Source organism: Camelus dromedarius, chromosome 32 (genome assembly GCF_036321535.1).
Source record: "Camelus dromedarius isolate mCamDro1 chromosome 32, mCamDro1.pat, whole genome shotgun sequence".
NCBI lineage: Eukaryota > Metazoa > Chordata > Mammalia > Artiodactyla > Camelidae > Camelus > Camelus dromedarius.
Genome location: NC_087467.1, coordinates 21,308,568 through 21,328,390, shown reverse-complemented (window position 1 = coordinate 21,328,390; position 19,823 = coordinate 21,308,568). Strand labels below are relative to the sequence as shown.

The 19,823-nt window shown below is 51.2% G+C and overlaps 1 long non-coding RNA gene across 1 annotated transcript; it reads right to left on the bottom strand.

Moving 5' to 3' along the window:
- Positions 1 to 8,204: 8,204 nt before the first annotated feature.
- Positions 8,205 to 19,128, bottom strand: LOC116148799 (uncharacterized). Its single transcript, XR_004132385.2, has 3 exons — positions 18,000 to 19,128; positions 8,675 to 8,800; positions 8,205 to 8,568 (listed from the first exon to the last, which is right to left on the bottom strand). It is a non-coding gene; the product is annotated as an uncharacterized LOC116148799 (long non-coding RNA).
- Positions 19,129 to 19,823: the final 695 nt, after the last annotated feature.

Genomic DNA, 19,823 nt, shown 5'->3' with positions numbered 1-19,823 from the left:
AGGATGAAGGAAAACACAGCAATTTCAACAGTTTATCATGGTTGTGACCTGCTACCAAGCTGGGTCTCCTGTCCCCTCCGTCAGGGAAGCAGGCTGGGTGTATGGGACGGCCAGGTGGCCATCTGCTTTTGGAAGCTTCTGATGGTTTTGGGAGAACCCTGGGGGTGTCTAAGCTCTTGTCTCATCTTCCCTTTTGTCTGTGTTTGGATCTCCCAGAGAAACAAACCATCAGTGTCTCCATTCCAGTCGGTTTGACTCCCTCCCCTTTGGGCTGAAAAGAACAAGGTCGGTGATGGACTCCCACCACCTGGACTCCCCTTAATCATGTTAATGACAACGTGACCAGCGGCTGGGAGGCGCATCGTTTCTGAGAATAAATCATAACCACTCCCTGACACCGGCTTCCGGGCCCGAGGTTTTGCTTCTGGTGCCCGCTGCCGCCCCGGCAGGTGACTGTCACCACCCCCATCCACCAACAGATTAACTGCCCTGTTACGGAGAAGGGGCTACTCCAGCGGGGTGCTGACTGCTCTGCGCTGGGAGGGACCGGTCGGCCGCCCCCCGCTGCTCTGTGTCACAGCCCGCTGCCATCCCACCGCTGTCCACAGCACATCCGCAGCTTCCACCGTGACGAGGCTCGTCGGCAGCCCAGGAGGCAGCTCCCGGAGGCCCCGCTCGGCGTGTTAGGCAGTGGGCCAGCAGGCCTGCCTCCGAGAAGCCGCTCCATCTCATTAGCTTCTCCCTGTCCCGCGAAGAGCGTGGTCATCTCATTTAGGCTACGGCAATCAGGGCAGAACTGCCTGCAATTGTGATTTCGGAGACTAGGGACAATGCTGCTCTGTGAACCGCAGAGTTTTACATCAAGGCTGATGCCAGGATGGGAAGAGGGGTTCATCCAGCCCAGAGGTTTGGGTTCTTGCTGTGCTGCTTGGCAGGGGAAGCAGACGGATCCTTCCAGGTGTCAGCGTTCGCGCTTCAACAACCTCCAGGAAGCTCTTCTCTTGGCTTCACAGCAAAACAGAATGCGTGCCGGGAAAAAGCAGGAAATGCATTTCGCTCCGCTCTGATCCTAGCAGGGGCTTTAAAGTCAAATAGGCTTTGAGAGCCAAGAAATCGTTTTATCTGTAAAGTTAACCAACTGGGTCTAAGACGAAGGCTGAAATGCCCGTGGTGTCTGGGCGTCTGTGGGTGGGCAGGGAGACACTGCTTCGAAGTTTGTTACTGATCTGACTATTCATCTGATTTTCAGTGGTTCACTCGTTTTGTTACCTGAAAGGAAGCTGGGGAACCAAACCCACCTTTAAGGTGCTCACCTGGACCAGCCTCCCTGTGTGCCCTCCACACCTGGCTGGAGGAAGGTGCCAGCACCTGTACCGCCCTGCCCTCCCTTTTCTGCAGTCACCACTGTCCCCTGACCAGAGCGCCGGCTGTCCCTATCTGCCTGCCACCTCTAGCACCACCTCCCACGGCCGGCTTCCTTGCAGGAAGGCTCCAGATGAACACAGGCTGCACATTCCTCCACCGCTCCTCCTGGAATCCCCTCCCCGCTTTGGTGACCTGAGACTGCCGCCTGGACAAGGGACTGTCACCGCTACCACTGGGAAAGCCCCTGGCTAATGGGGCTGAGTTGACTGCCCACCTCTCTACCCCTTGGACTCCTTGCCACAAAGCGGACACAAATGTCCCCTCTTCCATGCAGCCCAGACAGCGGCTGACCGAGGACTGGAGCGCATGTCATTCTGATGCCCAAAGCCATGCTCCTTTGGCCCCACAGTTCCCACACCCCCGATAAGCAGATGGTCCTGCTGTATTAGCAGGACCACTGGTGTGGCCCCACGTGGTGCTGATGTGGGTGACTGACGTCTGGGATACAGGTCTATTGCAAAGTGCCTAAGCTCTTGGCCAAGCAAATATGGGAACATCAATCACATGCTGCTTTACATAGAAATTACATGTTAAAAATTTAATAACCACACAACCTCCCTAACTTCTTCCACTCTGTTGTGAGAACATTCCTGCCTCCCAGCCAGCGGCTGCCTACCCTGGGAAGGCCTGGAGATTTGTTGTCTGGGTTCCTCAAAGTGATGTAAAAATAGTGAAGGCTGTCAATCGTGAGTGATTAATTTCAATAGCAAAAATAATGGCTGTAACTGCAATCGAAAGAGACATGCTTTCCTCTTTGATTACTCTGACCCTGTGGGCCACCGTGAGCACAAGGGCATTAGAATGTGAATCTGGAAATGCAGGCGGAGAAACAGAGGCTCCTCGCCGGGACCCTGGCTCTGCCGTCTGCCTGACGCTGTCCACTCCAACCCTCTTATCTTCCGCAATGTGACCCGAACGTCCCACTGTCCAACAGGAAGCACCTCACTTCGGCTTCAAAGCTGGCTCTCCTCCTCGAGCTGCTGCCAACGGAGACGCATCCTGCTTTGGACTTTTCAAACACCGCCCTGAGCGATTTTCAAGCTCTGCGTGACCATCAGCAGCTGGGCAAGCTGGCTAAGTGGCTGGATCATGATCCCCATTTTACAGATTGTGGGGTAGGGACACTGAGAGGGTGACATGCTGGAGCAGCCAGCAGGCAGGAGGAGCAGCAGAAGCGCACGTGTCCCTCTACACCCTCCATCCCAGCCCCGCTGCTCTGGTCACCTCCTGGAAGCCTCCAGGGCCACCTCCCCTGCTATTCCTCCTCCCAGGTCGTCCTCAGGGCTCCGGAGGCCGCTCACTGCCCCCTCTTACCCTCTCCACCCGTCATGGCCCAGCCTCAGAGCCACTGTACTGATCAGCCCTTTGGATCTCTGCAGGTTCCTTGTTCTCTGACAAGGGGTAGGTCCTAAGGTCTGGGACAGAGCCCCAGGGGCTGACCGAGGAGGCCAGCCAGTTTCCACTGCTTGTGGTCCTGCTCAGAAACACTGTCCCTCTGTCCCTGCTCCCTGGGAAAGCTGGGCCAAGGGGTGGAGTCATGACAGAGATGGGAAAGCAGGGGAACTGTGTGTGTCTACCTGCTCCCTGGGAGCCCCAGAATACCTCCGTGCTCCCAGCTCCTTCACGAACTCTGTGCTCCCAGCCAGAGCTTTCTATCCATGGAGGACAATGGGACTCTGACCCCAGTTGGCTGCAGTTTTAAAGAAGTCTTTTTTTGGGCAGCACTCAATAAATATAAACTTTTATTCATTTTTTAAATGGAGGTATAATTAACATATAACATTATATCACTTTTACGTGAAAAGGAGTCCAAGTTTTAAGCTAAAGGAATGCATCTCCTAGTGAGGACATTCTGGACCTCACAGGGGAGGGAGTCATGGAAAAGAGAGAGTCAGGGCTCTATTCTGAATGTGGAAGTGCAGACTGGCTGGCCGCTGTGGGTTGTTGGACAGGCAGGACTGGGGGGAATGCTCGGGGAGCCTCTGGCCTTCCTGGCACCCCAGAACCATACAGCTAAACAGACCCCAATCTTCCCTTTACCCAGACGGATCTATTTACATCTCTTTAGCAGTGCCGTGTCAACGTCCAAGCACTGTTTATCAACACGTGGTCAGTAAAGACATCCTCTTCATGATTTGTTCAAAGTGTAGCAGCTTCTGTGTTCTGGCACCAACCAGTTTGCCACTGGAACAGATCCTTGCTGGATTACTGGGGTCTGAGAGAGCTTACTGGAGCTGCAACTGTTACGTGAAGTTATTCTGCACAAAGGTAGGAAAGGTCTGACCAGGAGACAGGTGACACATGGGGCCTGACGCCTGGTGAGAATCCTGTGTCGGTTTCAGTGATGGAAAGAGAAGACTCTAAACTTTCAGCCTGAATGAAACTAGTTTCTGGGGTTTTTTTTTTTTAACCAGGAAATCCTGACATCCCCATTTCTCAGTTCTGCCTCTGCGTCTCTGCCTCCCGTTTGCTCCTTTTCTCTCTTGATTTCTCCCTCCCCTGACTGTCCTTTTCTTAACTGATTGTAACAGAGATACGAAATTCATGAAAACTCTTTGCTTTATTTATTTTTCATATTTTTCTCAGGTTACAAAAGATGAATGGGCTATCTTTCTTCTCCTTCTGTCTCACAAAACACACCCAACAACTCCATCAGGCAAGATCAGTGGTACACGTGGCCCCTGCCTGGAGCTTTGCCCACAGTGACCTGCAGCGTCCTCAGGTCAGTTTCTCCGCTTGATGGGGACACCTGTAAGTTTGTTCCAGAGGGAGTCCAAAGGCTTGAGACTTGCTCAGACATTATCTCCAAAAGGGGAATGGAGATGATGATACAGCCAAGAAAAGAGCAGTTTGTGAGAAGTCTGCTTGAGGGCCATTGGGAGGATTTGGGACCACTGTTCAAGGAGCAGGCACCTGTCATTGGAAATTCCCTGCTGACTGCTTCCATTCCCACTAAGCCAGGTTCTGCAGACACTATCGGGAACTTACTTCTCAAGAACTGATCCTACCTGGCAAAGCTAGATAAAAGCCACCCTCCCCGCCACACTCACACACACTCATGCACTCCTCCGTGAAAGTCTCAAAATCTAAAGAGGCCCCTGTGTCCGTGCCTTCACATCCACGAGGCACAGAGACATCCCCAGAGCCTGGGCCCCACCGTGCACTTCCGCTCAGGTGCATGGATGAGGATCAAAACCCGCTATCTCATCACCTTTGGAGAATGACAGCCTACATGGTGACCCTGAAATGAGTAATTTGCATGGAAGAGTTTTCAAAGGCTAAAGTCACATTCAGAGATTTGTATTTAGTATTTCTATTGGTCAATGAGAATTTTAAAAAATATACATGGTTATTCAAACGAGTTCAACATAACAGAGGGGACAAGTGGATTCTTTCTAAAAGCAACACTGAAAAAAGAACACGAATTGGGTAATTCTGTATCTTTCATAACGAGGCAGAACTTGGAGGATGTCAGAATGTGCAGTTCACCTTAAAGTTCACGTCATTAGAAGTGATGTTCTTTCCAGAGGTGACAGCCTTGATTTGCCTTGTCCAATGGGCAAACCCTCATCATTTCCAGCAGTTAGCATTAATTTTTTCTGTTACAACAATGCAGAGAAAGTGCTGTATGGTTCTGCTGCACAGACTGAATTCCCACCAAACCATGGCGAAATGCCTGGAGCACTGACATGATTAATTTTTTTTTGGTTATCATCAAGCCCACAAAAGACAATTTTTCTAGATCACACTTATCTGTGCCTTAGATTTCATGTGTCAAATTGCAGTAATTTCTTAGCAGAGTGAAAAATATTCACTGCTCAAAAATAACACTGGATGTGTTTCTTTCTTTCTCCCCCAACCCCTTTCTGAGCAATCACTAAACTTCAAATAGCCACTGGTGAAGAGCCTCCCCCCTACCCCGCTGTCAGATGAAAAAACCCACCAAAAACAAAGTCTTCAACTAGCAGGAAAGATGACAGCATACACTGCATTTAAATTCAAGCAACAGAAACAACTAGACTGTGTATTTCATTCTGCCCAGAGCTAAAGAAAATACCTTAGCAAATAAATGTATCCTAGAAACAGGGTATTTTTTCTTTCTTTCCCACTAGTCTACCTTCTTGTGAAAGGGGACTTACCCCTAAAGTTGGGGTATATGAAAAAAATAGAGGGACAGGCTATTTTTCAAAGGGAGTCACTCCAATGAAATGACACAATTCTTCAGCATAGCACTGCTTCGAGGTTACCTAGAACACAAGGACCCCCTCCCTCACTCCCAGTCCTGAAGTCCTGCCACCAAGAATCTTAAGCAATTGATGGGCTGCGTTTCTAGGTGCTCCCAGAATTCCTTGTTGCAACCATGTCCCATTCCCCTACCCAGAAAACGTTTGCCATGGGTCGCCCCCATCGGTCTAGGCGAGGATTCGGATTTAAGGAACTGATGTAAGAACTCCATGGGACTGAGAGGTTGTTCTCCCGAGGGACATGGTCAGCAGCTGAGGGCAGAAGCTGTCTGTGTGGGCAGGTCATCACGGTGTGACCATGTAGCGAGATCAGGAAGGGGCTCCACTGGTCCCGAGGGAAGGGTGCCTTGCTCCCCTGGGGAGTGAGGGTGGGAGGGGCAGCACCCCGGCTGGTCCTGCAGCTCTCTGGGAGTCTCTACATCAGACCCCAAGCCCTCACGTGCAGTTCTGGCAGGCTCCCAGGTGGAACTGGCGGTGCCAGAGGAGTGAGGGCTGCGGTGTGGGCCACAGAGGCAGCGGCACCTGGGGGGCCTGTCAGAAATGCAGATTCCTGAGCCCGGCCCAGGCCGAGAGGTGTGGCCCAGCGCTCCGTGTCCCACAGCCTGTGTCTCACAGCATGTGCGCTGGAGTCTGAGCAGCGCCACTCGGAAGGGGCCCGGGGGGGGGCAGCATCTCTGTCACCTGGAAGCTTCCTAGAAGTGCAGATGCTCAAGTTCTACCCCAGATGCTCCGAGTGAGGCTGCACTTTAACAAGATGCCCTGGTGACTGGTCTGCTCTTGAGAACTGCTTCAGAATAGCACTGACAACCCTGGGTTTAAGATGGGGACTCCCTTAAACCTGAGGGGTGGCTGCAGGCCAGTGTATCTTGGCCTGTCTGCAGCCTTGACCCCGAAGGCAGCCGAGATGGCCTTCTGCCAGCATGCACACTGCTCAGACTGAGCCTCCCTGCCAGGTAAAACTTGGTCCAAGAGGGTCACCTGCATGCTTGGCTACATGTCTCACCAAGCACAGTCCCGTCAGCCCTGGCACCCAGCTAATCAGGCCAGCAGGCCACCAGGCCACCAAGCCACCAGACCAGCAGGCCAGCAGACCTCTAGGCCTCCAGGCCACCAGACAGACCTCCAGGCCTCCAGGACTTTCACTTGGTTTTTTCCTTTATTTAATTAGAAGAATAATACATGTATTGTGGGAAAAATAAAGTGAAAAGAATAAATAAACAAGTCCTCTAGAGTCTCATCACCCAGAGAGAACCATTATTTACATTTTAGTGTATTTTCTTCTGATCTTTTTTTCTATGCATTGTTAGAATTCATTTTTTTCTTCACTTAATATTGTTTTAGGCCTTAAAAGTGCCTTGAAAACAATTTTAATGCCCATACTCAACTGAAGTAACAAAGATTAATAACTTTTTCGTACTTATGTTAGACATTTGGGTCACTTAAATTTTTTTCCATTCACGCATAAAAGCAGTATATTCATTTATTTCCTTTGGACGGAGTCCTAGAAAGTGTAATTACAGTAATTGCTGAGTTACATGGTTTAAGTATCTGGGAGGCTTTGGTTATCTGCTGCCATTTGCTTTTCAGAAGGTTTTCAACAACTGAAACTCTCGTACCTCAGGGTGGCCCTCTCGCCGCGCCCTCACCAGCTTTGAATGCTGCTGTTGGTGGAATATTCGCTGACGGGATGAGATCGTCTGTCCCTGACCTTTCCCGCTCCCTGCGGGGGTGCACGAGCCCCTCGCTGCAGAGATAGGCTGGGTGCAGCCCTCCACGCCAGGGCAGCTTTACTTTCTACCCTCGCCCTGGGTGGCCAGTGGCCGGCCACATGCAGCCTTCTTCTCCGGGGTCTCCCCGCCCCCCAGAGCACACCGACTGCTTCCCCGCCGGCTTGGCCCTGAGGAGCTGACCTTCAGGACAACGTCAATGGTGCCCGCGGCAAATCAGAAGACGTGTGCTGGATTTCAGCCCCCATTCACCTGCCAACCGGATGTCAACCTGCACCACTCAAGGCGGCGCGGAGGGTTCCGCCCCCTCGGGGTTCTCCCCGAAAGCTCCTCACTGGACTTGAGAACGGACGGTAGCGCCCGTCTCCCTACGGGAATCCCCCGCCCTAACCTCACAGGGCACCACCTCGCGCCCTCGCAGGGGGCCGAGCCAGGCGCTGCAGGACCACAGACCCGCCCGCACCTCCTTCCGGAATGAGGGTTAGTGAGAGAGACACTCGTCCGGACGTCCCGCGACACACGGCTATTACCTTTTACTCCTCTCCTCCTAAAGCCGGACCTTCTGAGGGACGCCGTCTCCGAACGCCTGCCTGCCCTGCCTCCTCTCAGGCGCCTCCTGTGGCCGTTGGAACTGAACCTGCCCACATCTCGCGAGAAAGCAGGCGCTGTCATCGCGAGACGTGGGCAGGTCTCTCGGGTGGCCCAGGAGTCGCCACCAGGAGGGACCAGGAGGAGGCTTCGGGGCGCAGGCTCACGGAGGACAGCTGAAGAAGGGCTCTTACCTCCTGTCGACACATATAACCATCAATCAATCAATAAGAGGAGGAAGGAGTTTTATTTGAGCCAAACTGAGGACTGGCCTGGGAGCCCACTTCTCAGATGACTGAAGCGTTGCTCCGGAGAAGCAGGGTTTCCCGTAGTTTTGTATTTTGTCAGAACAAAGACTTATTATGAAGTCAGGGATACATTCCTTCAAGGTCTCAAAAAAAAAAAAAAACAAAAAAACAAAAAACAAAACAGACCAGCACGTACACGGTGAGCGAGCGTGGCCTCGGCACCTGGGGAGGGAGTCTCATCATCAAAGGAGGACCAGCACTGGCGTCCCGGGAAGGGCGGCATTTAATCTGTATTTTTAACATGGACTTTTACTTCCGGTCAGCGTGCTCTTTTCTCTAATAATTAAAGCAGATGTACAATGTATGTTTGATAGGCCACAAACAGGCTGCTTTAGTTAGCATCAAATTCAAGTCACCTTGTGTATAAGCAGGAATGACTTACCTGTATCTCAGAACATGAAAATTTGTTATCACTGTCCTGCAGTAACCACTGGAAAAATGGAGCAGCCGTGGGCCATCGGGTCGAAACGGCCATCACCTTGGAGAGGGACGCAGTAGAAGCTCTTTCCTGGCGGCAGAGATCATGAGAAATAAACAGAGGTGACAGCCAATGACCCAGACCCTGCTGAAGTGTCCCTAAGTGTGACAGGTGTGCTTCTAAGACCCTGGCAAGGGTCTAACAGTGGAGATATCTATTTTACTGCCCCAGTAGCTAAAAACGATACAGAATATTGTTAGGGATGTGTCTTTGTTCTGTAATTTAACTCCCCCGCTCTGAGCCACGTGGAGTGAATGCTCTGCTCCAGCCTCTCCCAGATGACATCAGGCTTTTATGCTGATGGTCATATCAGAGGACTATCGGGGGTGGTGGCAGCGGGGGAGGGGGGCAGGGATCTCTGTACAAACTTCCCTAACACCAGACATCACTGGCTCACTCAAACGTGAAATGTAAACCTGAGTCCACAGAAGATGCCCAGAGCCGTTTCCACTGATGGACAGAGTCTAAAAAACACACAACTAAGCAAAGAAACTCTTATGGGAAACAGGTACAGAGACTTGGTTGCTTGTTCTGGTTGCTGCATGTGAATTTCTTTCTTTATAGGAAGCAACCTTCAATCCAATTAAAAACATTTAAATAAACTAATTAAAAGAGAACGTCAAGCCCCTTCAGTGGCTGAGTCACACCTTGATGGGACCCTGAAACAATGTTCTGAGTGATCATTATTTTTTACCAAAAGGAGTTTTCCTTGTAGTTACGTCACTTTTTTTTTTTTTTTTCAAAATTCTCAAAACAGTCCAGGGAGGTGTGTCTTATTTACATTTTACATGGTATCAGGTTTATGCTTGACAATGATAATTCTTTTGAATCACTGTGTAATTCTCTCAGCAAAGAGTGATGATGAGTATAACACACACTGGAACGTAGCAACATGTTAAAGATTTGTAGATCACTAAGTCACAGAAGCCAGCATCACTGGAAGGTGTAGTTCTGCACAGAGGTGTTGGGGTGGCCTTTCATGAAATGCAGAAAATCGTGGTCAAAAGGTCGGGCTGACGACTAGCCCCATTCTGAAAGGTGAGCCCGAAGGCAACTGACCACATTAGAGACGATGTGAATCTCCATCTGGGCCACATTTCACCCCCAGTCCTTGCTTTGAATTGTTGAGACTCTAAGAGAAGGTCTGACGCATCATGTCCCTCGGGACATGGACCCTGGAGCAGGGAAGGGTGCTGTTTTCACCCCCAGGACACATTCCCAAAGAGGGAGTCACTGACCTGGGGGTGTCACTTAGCCGCTGATGTAATGCCCTCTGTGGCCGACTGTTCTATTGTAAATCACTCTGGATGTCTTCACGTTATTTCTCAGACATAAATTTTGCTTTCTTGAAAGTTCTATTCCTTGGCCCTACTGACATCAACTCCAAATATGGGTCGACTTTGTCTTCTTTTCAACTATTTTCAAAATCTTTGAGGCCAGCCAGAATGGTGCAGTATTTTCATTTTCAAGCTTAACACATGGAATTTCCCCAAATTTTCTTCCCATGCCAGGGATCCTACACGTGCTTTGTAATCAGACAGTCCTGACTCTGAAGACCTTGGGCAAATGACCAGGCCTCTCTGAGCCCAGCTTTCTGTTTTGTAAAATGGGGTTAGTCTTGCTGGGTTGGCTGTTTACTGTTGCCAGCGTCACGGGTGGAAAGCATTTATTTTGGCTCACGCTCTGCTGGGTGGTTCTTCTGGTTTAGACTTCCCTTGGCCAGTCTCAGCTGGGCTTGTATGTGGGGGTGAGGTCAGCTGGCCGGCTGGCTGCCTACTGGCGAGTCCACGGTGGCCTCATTCATGTCCAGCTGTCGGCCGTGACACGGTGACTGGGCTACAGGTGTCTAAGGCTGACCTGGGCTCGTTCACGTGGTGATAATGTTTCAAGAAGCTTCAGGGCACATGCCTTCTGAAGTCCCTGCGATGTCCCATTTGCTCACTTTCCAGTCACCAAAGACCACGGTCAGCTGGACCCCAGGGGCAGGGAACTAGACTGTGCATTTTTGGGGAGGCTGGAGAATTGTGAGCATCTGTCCCGAATGTCAACCACACAGTAATGGCACAAGGATTAAATGAGAGACAGAATGCAAAGGACAGAGGCTGGCGCACAGTAGGTGTGCAATACAGCCTGGTCTTCGTCATCCACGACCCTTCATTACTGCTCAGTGGGGGGGGGGGGGCCCTGCCAACCCCGGCTCCACAGAACCCACCTGTCAGGAATGGTGATGGGATAAATTAGATGTAAAAATTGCCTGGTAAAACTCTACTAGTTCCTTAGAGACACACAGGATGTAAATTTAAGGTGTTGTAACAGGATGACAGCTTTCCCGACCTGGCTGGGACTGAAGAATCAAAACTATCAAATGTTACAGACCGTCCATTCTACTTCTACTATTAGATACTGGACAATAAATTTAAACGCAGAGACAGAAAAGAAAAGGCAGGATGACCCCTTCTCTACCAACTGTGTCAGTTGAGGATTCAGGTCTAAATCTGGAGAACTTCATACCTTTTTCCAGGGGGGAGAAGTGACTTAATAGTTTAGATCCATGTATAAGGGTTTCTGCAAAGGTGGTAAAAATTGCCTATCCATGGAGCTCATCTGATCCCTCCTGGGTAAACTTTATTGAATGAAATGTAACAGCGATCAGTTTTAGCCGAACTAGAATTTTTTCCCCATCTCCTTCCATCGTGTCTATGAACATAGCTTTCATTTTCTCATCTATTTCAAAACATGATTTAAAAATATTGAAGTAATATTTCTCTTTCCCTTTAAAGATACTTGTTCCAAGCTGACAACCTCAGGGTTTTTAATACCCCCACCCCCCAGCATTTAATCTGTAATTTTGTAGGTTACACTCATTTGCAGATTTTAGAAAGTGCCTTTTATTCTTCTCTAAGTGTTAAAGCAATTTAGATTAATGGGCCTCGGACTCTTTGATACCCATTTTTAAAGCATTTCAAAAATGTGTGGAAGACGGTTTCCTTTCATATGTGATAAGTAAAAATCTTGGCAGATGAAAGACTTTTTTTTTTTTTTTTTTTTTTTGCACAAAAGAAATCTTTGGAGCTGCGGAAATACTGCAGAAAAACCGCAGAATTCCATATTGTGATTTTCATTTTTCCCTCTCCTGTTGGGCAGGCTGCCCTGTGCAGCTGCTCATAGGAGGTGGGAAAGGAGGCGGCGTGGGGCCAGGACCACAGAGAGAGGACCAAGCGGGGGCGAGGCCGCTGCTCCCTCTGAGCCCCCTGCCCTCTGCACCAGAAATGAGATGTTCACAGAGCCTGACCCTCTCCTTTGCGCTCCCTCCACAACACACCACCACGTCCTGAGGACCAAGGTTCTCTGATGAAGGCAGAGACCCGGTCCCTCGAGGTAGGCTCGGCTGATGGAAGCTCCGAGAGGCAAGGCCTCCGTGCAGCCCCCTGAGCTGGGAGCAGGGCCACGCGGGGTGGAGCAGGCGCCCACAGCTGCCTGCCCCTCCTCTGATTAAGGACTGTTGGATCCTAGGTCCCCACTGCGCTTGAAGGGGGCTCACGGGAGACCTGGCTGGACCGCGGACATAGGGCAGGCTTTGTGTCTGTCTGTGTTCGTGTGTCTGTGCGTGTATCTCTGGCGGGAAGGATGGCTCAGGGCGAAGAGAAAAAGCGGCAGAGATGTCACATGCTGTGTAACTGCGTTTGGTCAGAGACTCATCTTTTTCCTTCTCTTTGATTGAGACAAACACCAGGATACGGTGGATTGCAATTTGGTGCCAATATGAGCAGAAACACTGCAGCCAGACATCAGAGTGGCTGTCACCAGCAGAGACTGAGGGGCTGCGTGCTGGGAGGGGAGGTCTTCTGAGGGACTTGTCCCCTCCCCATGGCTCAGCGCCTTGGGCGGCCTCCCTCCGTCCGTTGAACCGTGGTGTGAAGACTCACAGGGCTGCAGAGTCAGGCAAGGGCGCTGCAGAGGTTCCTGATGGCGACACCAGCAGGGACATGCCTCATTGTTTTCACCTCCAAGGATATCACGTTCTGGAAGATTTTATCACATGGCACTGAGTTAACGTTGAAATGCAAGACACTCTGGGAACCTCCAAAGAGTTGAAAATCATCACAAGGCATCTCATTTTTTAATCTTCAAGACCTCAGGTGCAATTTTTCCTTTGATGTCAATCAAGAAGATATCAAAAATTCTGGGTAGTCGAAGTCACAGCAGCTCCACACATCTGGACCCCCCCACTCCTCCCAAAACCGCTGCAGGACACCAGGGAGGGGCGAGGGAACACAGCTTCCACCCGCTCCAGGAGGAGGAGGACGTCCGGGTTGTAAGTGACCGTTAGTCGGAGAGGAAGCGCCCAGCCCCAGCGGACTCGGCCGTGCTCCCACCTCCGGACTCTGGGAAGCGGGGCGGCCTGGGAAACCGAGTGGAGGAGGGACGCGGGAGCCTCGGGGGGGCCCCCAGAGGGACCCCAAATCACTGAAGTGCAAAGACGCCCCGTGACTGAGTGCGACCGGAGGGGGCCATCTTCAAAGGGCGTTGCTTCCGGGGGAGAAGCTGTACAAGGAGGAGGATGGCCAGCGCGGAGGGGAGAGGCCACTGGAGGAGCCGCCGGGCTCGCGGGGCGCGGGGGGGGGGGGGGGCAGCACGCGCAGGCAGCCCCCCCCCGCGCGACCGAGGGCCCGCGCCGGCCGCTCCGCACAGCGGACGGGCAGCGCACTGCGTGCGGGCGAACCTGCCGTGGCACAGAGAACTGCGCGCCGGTAGCTGCCCCCCTCCCCGAGGTGAGCGGGAGTGACCGTCAGGTAACAGCCACGCCGAGTGAAACCCCAGCAAGCACTGCAGGGTCTCTAACCCCGCCCTGAATCCGAAATTCAAAGCTGACACCAGAAACAGGCAGAAACGGGAAGAAATGAAGAGCGAGTGCATGGATCTCAGGAAAGAAAAGGAAGAAAGACAAAATGATCTCAGACATGAAAAATGAGTCGTGAGGCGCACAAGAGAGAAAGCCGTACATGCACATTCAATGAGCACACTGAAGAAAGGTGGAAACGTCGCTGAAAGAGTGCCAATGATGTGCAGAACAAAAGCCAAAAGGCTCAGGGAGAAAGCGGCTGAAACACAAGAGAGGCCTGGGTAACCACACCGCACGGCTGGTCGGAGACCACGGCGAAGGGAGCGCACAGGGCGGCGGGACAGCGTGTGACACTGCGGCGCGGGCGGACCTGCGGGGGGAGAGGAAGCTGGAGCCGACAGCCAGGACCTGGGAACCTGGGCACGAACGCTCGGCTCCAAGACATATCTTTGAGAAATTATTAGAATTTAAAGATAAAGAAAAAATCCTCAAAGCTTCCAAGCAAAAAGACCCAATCATTTAAAAGGGTGAGAGAATTAGACCCGCCTCACAGTTCCTAAAACATGACACACGAGTAAGGCAACAACTTAGCAGTGTTTTTAGAAAAAGTCATGGAAAATATGGACCCAAGATTTTACATCAGGCCGAGCTATTCTTTATGTATAAAAGTTATAGAAAAAGTTTTAAACCGACGAGAACGTAGGAGACCCTCAGCCTGTAAGTCCTTGTTGTGGAATCTACCAGTGGAAGAGGGTGGATGACACGCGGACACTGGGGAGAGTGGCGCCCTTTCCCCAGACCTTGGCCAGTGCGTATCTTCCATCTGACTGGTCCCGAGTGAGATCCTTTCACAATAAACCAGCGATCTAATCCCTCTTCTGATCCAGCAAGTGGCCCAGCTTCCTTTGCCTCCGGTGATTAGACTGCCAGGTGGAAATGTCAGCTCCAACAGAACGTCACAGGACTGCGACCAGCTCCCTTCCTCTCCGGTCACGAGCTCCAGGCACACCTCGTAAACCACAGCCCCACAGGACTCCGGTGCGCCCGGAATCTACCACAGGAACCCCACGACCAGAGGCAGCACTGGCAAATGGCGATGTGAAAATTGCAAAACTCTCGCAAAACTCACAGGAGAGGGTTATGCCTTTGAAGAAGTGGAGGGAGCCTTGGAGGCAGCCCAGGAGAAGGTCGAAGTGGCCTGCAGCATCCTCCAAGGATTTGCCTTCCCCACTCCAGGCTCCCCTCAGCTACGTCTACAACAGGCAGGACCCTGAACACCAAACCTAAAGCCACCCGTGAGTATCGCAGGCGTGCGTGAGGAGAGGAGAGAGGTGGAATTCAAGAGAGAAGGTGTCTCTTCCTCACTTGGCATCTTGAGAAGAGAGCGGCTGGGAGCTGCTGCTTCTCAGAACACAGCTGCTTGCCTGGGAGGTCGGTGGCCGCGGCTCCCTTATTTTTGCTACTCATGCTTTCAAATCAAGGTTAAACTGACAAAATAAATACATCTACTTCCCTTGCGCTTTGAAATCTGTGAAGTGCTTTTCCAAGTTGGAGAAGCTGCAGATTGTGTTTGGTTTTGCTGTTTTTTTTTTTTTTTTTACCCGTACTGTGTTCTTGATGACCCCTGGCCGAGCAGTCAGCTCTGCTGTGACGCCCCCACCACCTCCCTCGCCGCCCACATCAACACGAAGTCACGTGTCCACTCAGATCACTTCCATCACACCCCACCACTCCCACTTCCTGGGTCCAATTCCATTTCTCCCATTTACAAGATGCTTTAAAGATTCTCAGTTTCAAGAAAGTAAAGCAAACAACAACAACAGGAACGAAACAAAAAACACCACATGTGTGGTTTTCGTAAAAAAAAAAAAAAAAAACTAAAGGGAAAAGCTCAGTGAAAGGTCTTCTAGTGAGCACTTAACGTATGTCCTTGAAGGTCCGTGACTAAGTAAGTCAAACAAGGGCAGGAGAGTAAGCATTTGCCTGCTGCCTGCTAATGTCATGCGTTACATGTTAACACAAAGGAGAAATAATTCAGCCAGAAGTGGACGAGAAGGCCCAGACAAGAAGAAAGCAGAATGATCGCACTGACTGTTGCCCAGGCGATGAGCAGGAGACGCGGTCAAAGATGGAAGTAAAATAACTGGAGGCTCAGGGCAATTAAAAAGGTGTGAGTACAAGGAAACCTCTAGAACAAACTTCAAACCTTCCTAAACAGCAAAAGAAGATGAAAAACTAGAAGAACAAAGAAGACACATCACACAGGAGCAGCAGCACGGCGTCTTCAACATCACACGGTGATTTCAACACGGAAGAATGTGAAAGCGTGGAGACTCAGCGCCCACCTCCAGCTTCTAGAACAAACACGAAGGCACCCCTCGGTCTTGGCTAGGACAGCTCAGCAGGGGCAAGGGGCCAGCTCCCGGGGGGCACAGCTCAGAGGCGGAGCACGTGCCTAGCACGCATGAGGCCCGGAGTTCAACCCCTGGTACTTCCATTAAATAAACAAGAAAATAAACCTAATTACCTCCCTCCCCCCCAAAACCCAACGATGCCAGTTCCTTATTTTAATTTATAAATTTAACGTGATCCCAATAAAAATACCAAACAACTTTTAAGACCCAGACAAGCTGATACCAAAGCTTCATTCATTCATCCCCTCTTCCTTTATTTATTGACTTAGCGGCAGATTTACTGTGAAACGAATGATGCCAAAGCCTCCGGGTCCCTTGCTTGCATGGGCTCCTTCCAAGGCATGACTTTTTTGTGTCCCTAGGTTTCATTCTTTCTCTTCAAGTAGCCGCCGCCCCACCTCAGTAGCACGATGACTGTCCCCTTCTGCAGAGGAGGGTGTAGACCAAGTAGCGGGTAAAGGTCACTCACTAAGGGGCAGAGGCAAGTCCAGGCGGGCGCTGCACCCTCTCCCCACCCCCAGCTGCGGACACCCGACGCTTAAGGGAGCAACTCCCTTGGCTTTGTTTGTCGTTGCTGTTATTGTAAAATTGTGTCAGCAGGTCATGCCTCTTACCCCACAACAAACTGCTGCTACTCGATGAAACAGGAAACCGAATTCCTGTCCCAAACGTTTGGGATGTTTACTGGTTTGACTGAGATTTAATGAGTGGAAATATAAAATATATTCCGTGTTTATACATTATCAGGTAATATGTATTCAAAACCGGATATTCAAAAATTGAACATCTGCTGAGATACATTAATTTGTGTGGGAACATTACTGACTTATTCTGATACAAATTTACTAACAAAATCCATCACTCTGTAGTTACAAATCAGCTTAAGCTCTGGGTAGGCACCTTCCCAGGATGGGTGGAAACGCCCTGTGGCACCTGTGGGCAGAGGTGCCGCTCACCACAAGGAAGACAGGGACTGCAGCAGAGCCCTGGGCACGACGGCAACGGTACGAGCATGTTCTGTGCTTGCTGGAAGGATTTATACTGGCACCCATCCTGCACGACCGCTCCAGGGAGCTGCTGCCTCGCTCCCCCCACCCTGCGGAACTGGATTTCCAGTCACACCGGGGACGCCGCGACAGCCTGGTGACACGGAGCGTGCCACTGTCACGACTACCAGAGCAGGCCATTTTACGACGGAGGCGGGGCACAGAGCCCTCCGACTCTGCGGCTGGGCTCAGTCTCCCCCAGGGAGCTCCAGCCAGGGGAGTGTGAACAGAGGATGCTGTGGGCGCTTCTGCCCATCCCAGGGAGCCCAGAAAGGAGGGAAGCAGGTCTCGAACCTCTTGCTTTCCGGAGACCACACTTCCCCAAGATTGACTTAATGCTATCTTTTCTGGAAGACAGAAGCCCAGGCTTCTGCTCAAACAGCAAGGGCAAGGGGGGTCCCGTCCAGACCGCGATGGACCTGGAAGTCGGGAATAGGGCTCCTGCATCGGGGTGGCGTAGAAGCTCCCCAGGTGATGTGGATGTGCCCTAGGGTTACGTGTTGGTTGGCGGTGAGGTTCCAAGGTTTCTGGGGTGCAAGGAGAGTGGCCCCACTCACTCAGGGCTGGCCCTGCTGCCCGGGTTCCCCAACAGCTGGCTGGTCCCTGCCCCAGTGCGGCCATTTCTACCTTGAAAGTTACACACAGCTGTGTCCCCTTGGGATGCCCTGGCCAAGAGAGAAGGCAGGTTGTCCCTGTCTCTCGCTCTGTGGGGCACCTGGCAGGAGTGTCCCAGGTGTCCCAGGACCAGAGGTCTTTAGATTTTGTTCTATAGCCCTGCCTTCTGGGGAACCAGACCTGAGACATTTGTGTGGGTCTTTCTGCTTCACCCCTCCACACACACACACACACACACACACATACTAATATAGACGTGGCACTGCCCCAAGTGTGCACACCAGAGGACTTGCTTCTCCCGTGCAACTCACCTCCCATCTTTATGCCTGGACATCGGGCACGAGTCCCCGAGCACCCCTGGGTGTCCAGCGTCAGCTCAGCCACAGCTCTGCGTGGAACCCAGTGGGATCTTGTTCAGATCTGCTGCTCAGACGTGGCCAATTTGTAGGAAACACTCCCCGCCGCAGCAGACGATCCTGATGCTGGCTGGTCTCGGCGCTCCTGCAGCCCCGCCGGGTAGTACCGTATCCTGTCCGGCCAAAGCCTCTCCTGGGAACACAACTTTACATGCAGTGAGATTGGAAACGAGGATCTCCAGCTCCAGAGCTGATTCCTGGGATCACGGGAAAGTGTTGGTGCTTCGGGGTGGGGCCTTGCAGCCAAGGTCTGTAGGCAAGAGGCCAGCGTGGGGAGACTCCTGCCTAGAACGAGGGAGGGGCTTCTGCCTCCTGCCTGGGCGCACGTCCCCTGCAAACGCCCTTCCCTCTGCACACTGCCGCTGACCTCTCTGCGTCTGGGACACGACCACGCACTCTGCCCCTGATCCCCAGGGCCCCCGAGACACTCTGTACCCTTCCTGCTGTTGCGCCCACAGTTGGGAAGTTCCAGACACAGCCACTCACTTTCTAAAACTGTCAAGCCAGAAGCGATGGTTTGCTTTACTCAGCATTTCAACCAGGTTCTGATTTGAAAACCGCTGATTTTCAGCTTCCGGGGAGACAGTGCTTATCCAGAGCAGAGATTAACCTGTGGTGCAAGGATGCAGTGCTTGTGGGCGTGCCATACTTAAGTTTTTCAATGGGAGAGGACCTAAATTGTTTGACATTCTTGAATGGGTTGGTGACCCCCTAAAACAGATAAGAACTCTTGGATTTTAGTGGCTGAGGAAGAGAAAGGAAAACACGAGGACTGGAACGTAAAACAAAACCAAGCCCCACCCCCAGCACCAATACTTTCTGCAACAGCCCAGAGGTGGAAACAACCCATGTCCGTTGACTGATGAACAGATAAAAAAAAAATGCGTTGTAAACACACGATGGAATATTGCTCGCACAGAAAAAAGAAGGAAATTCTGACACACACTACAACATGGCGAAACCTTGATGATGTTGAGTGAAATAAGCCAGACACAAAAGGACAAATACTATATGAGCCACTTACTTGAGGGACCTAGAGTGGTCAAGTTCATGGAGACAGAAAGTAGAGGGGTTGCCAGGGGCTGGGGGTGGGGGGCTGGGGAGTTACTGCTTAATTGGTGCAGAATTTCAGCTGAGGATGCTGAGAAATTCCTGGCAATGGACGGTGGTGACGGCTGCACAACAATGTGAATGTTTCTGATTCCACAGAACTGGACGCTTTAAAAAAATGGTTAAAATGATACATCGGATGCTATGTATATTTTCCCACCAAAACAAACAAACAAACAAACAAACACCTCTTAAGGCTGATCAAAATACCAGTGTCCTATATGTGTGTTTCCAGGGGATGCAAATTTGGCTATAAGCTTGCAGCAGCCAAGTCTCAAGCATTTTTCCTTGGAGAGTGAGGGGCTTACCTGACTTATGAGGCAAAACACTTGGTTGTAATGGCCACTTAAGTGCTGACAATTAAAACCAATACCCATTACACGCTCATTTAAACGTGTGACAGTTTGCTAATGCTTTTATAAGCTAATGGGATCGGAAAGAGAAGGTGGATCATGTTTAAACCAATATATATAATTTAAAATGAGGGTAATGTCTGACAAATCAGTGTTTTGTGAAATGGATGGAGATCTAAGACAGCATGAAGAAAAGGAAGCCTGGGGCAGACGGACAGAGACCTCTCATTAAATCAGCAGGTGATGGGAAACGTCC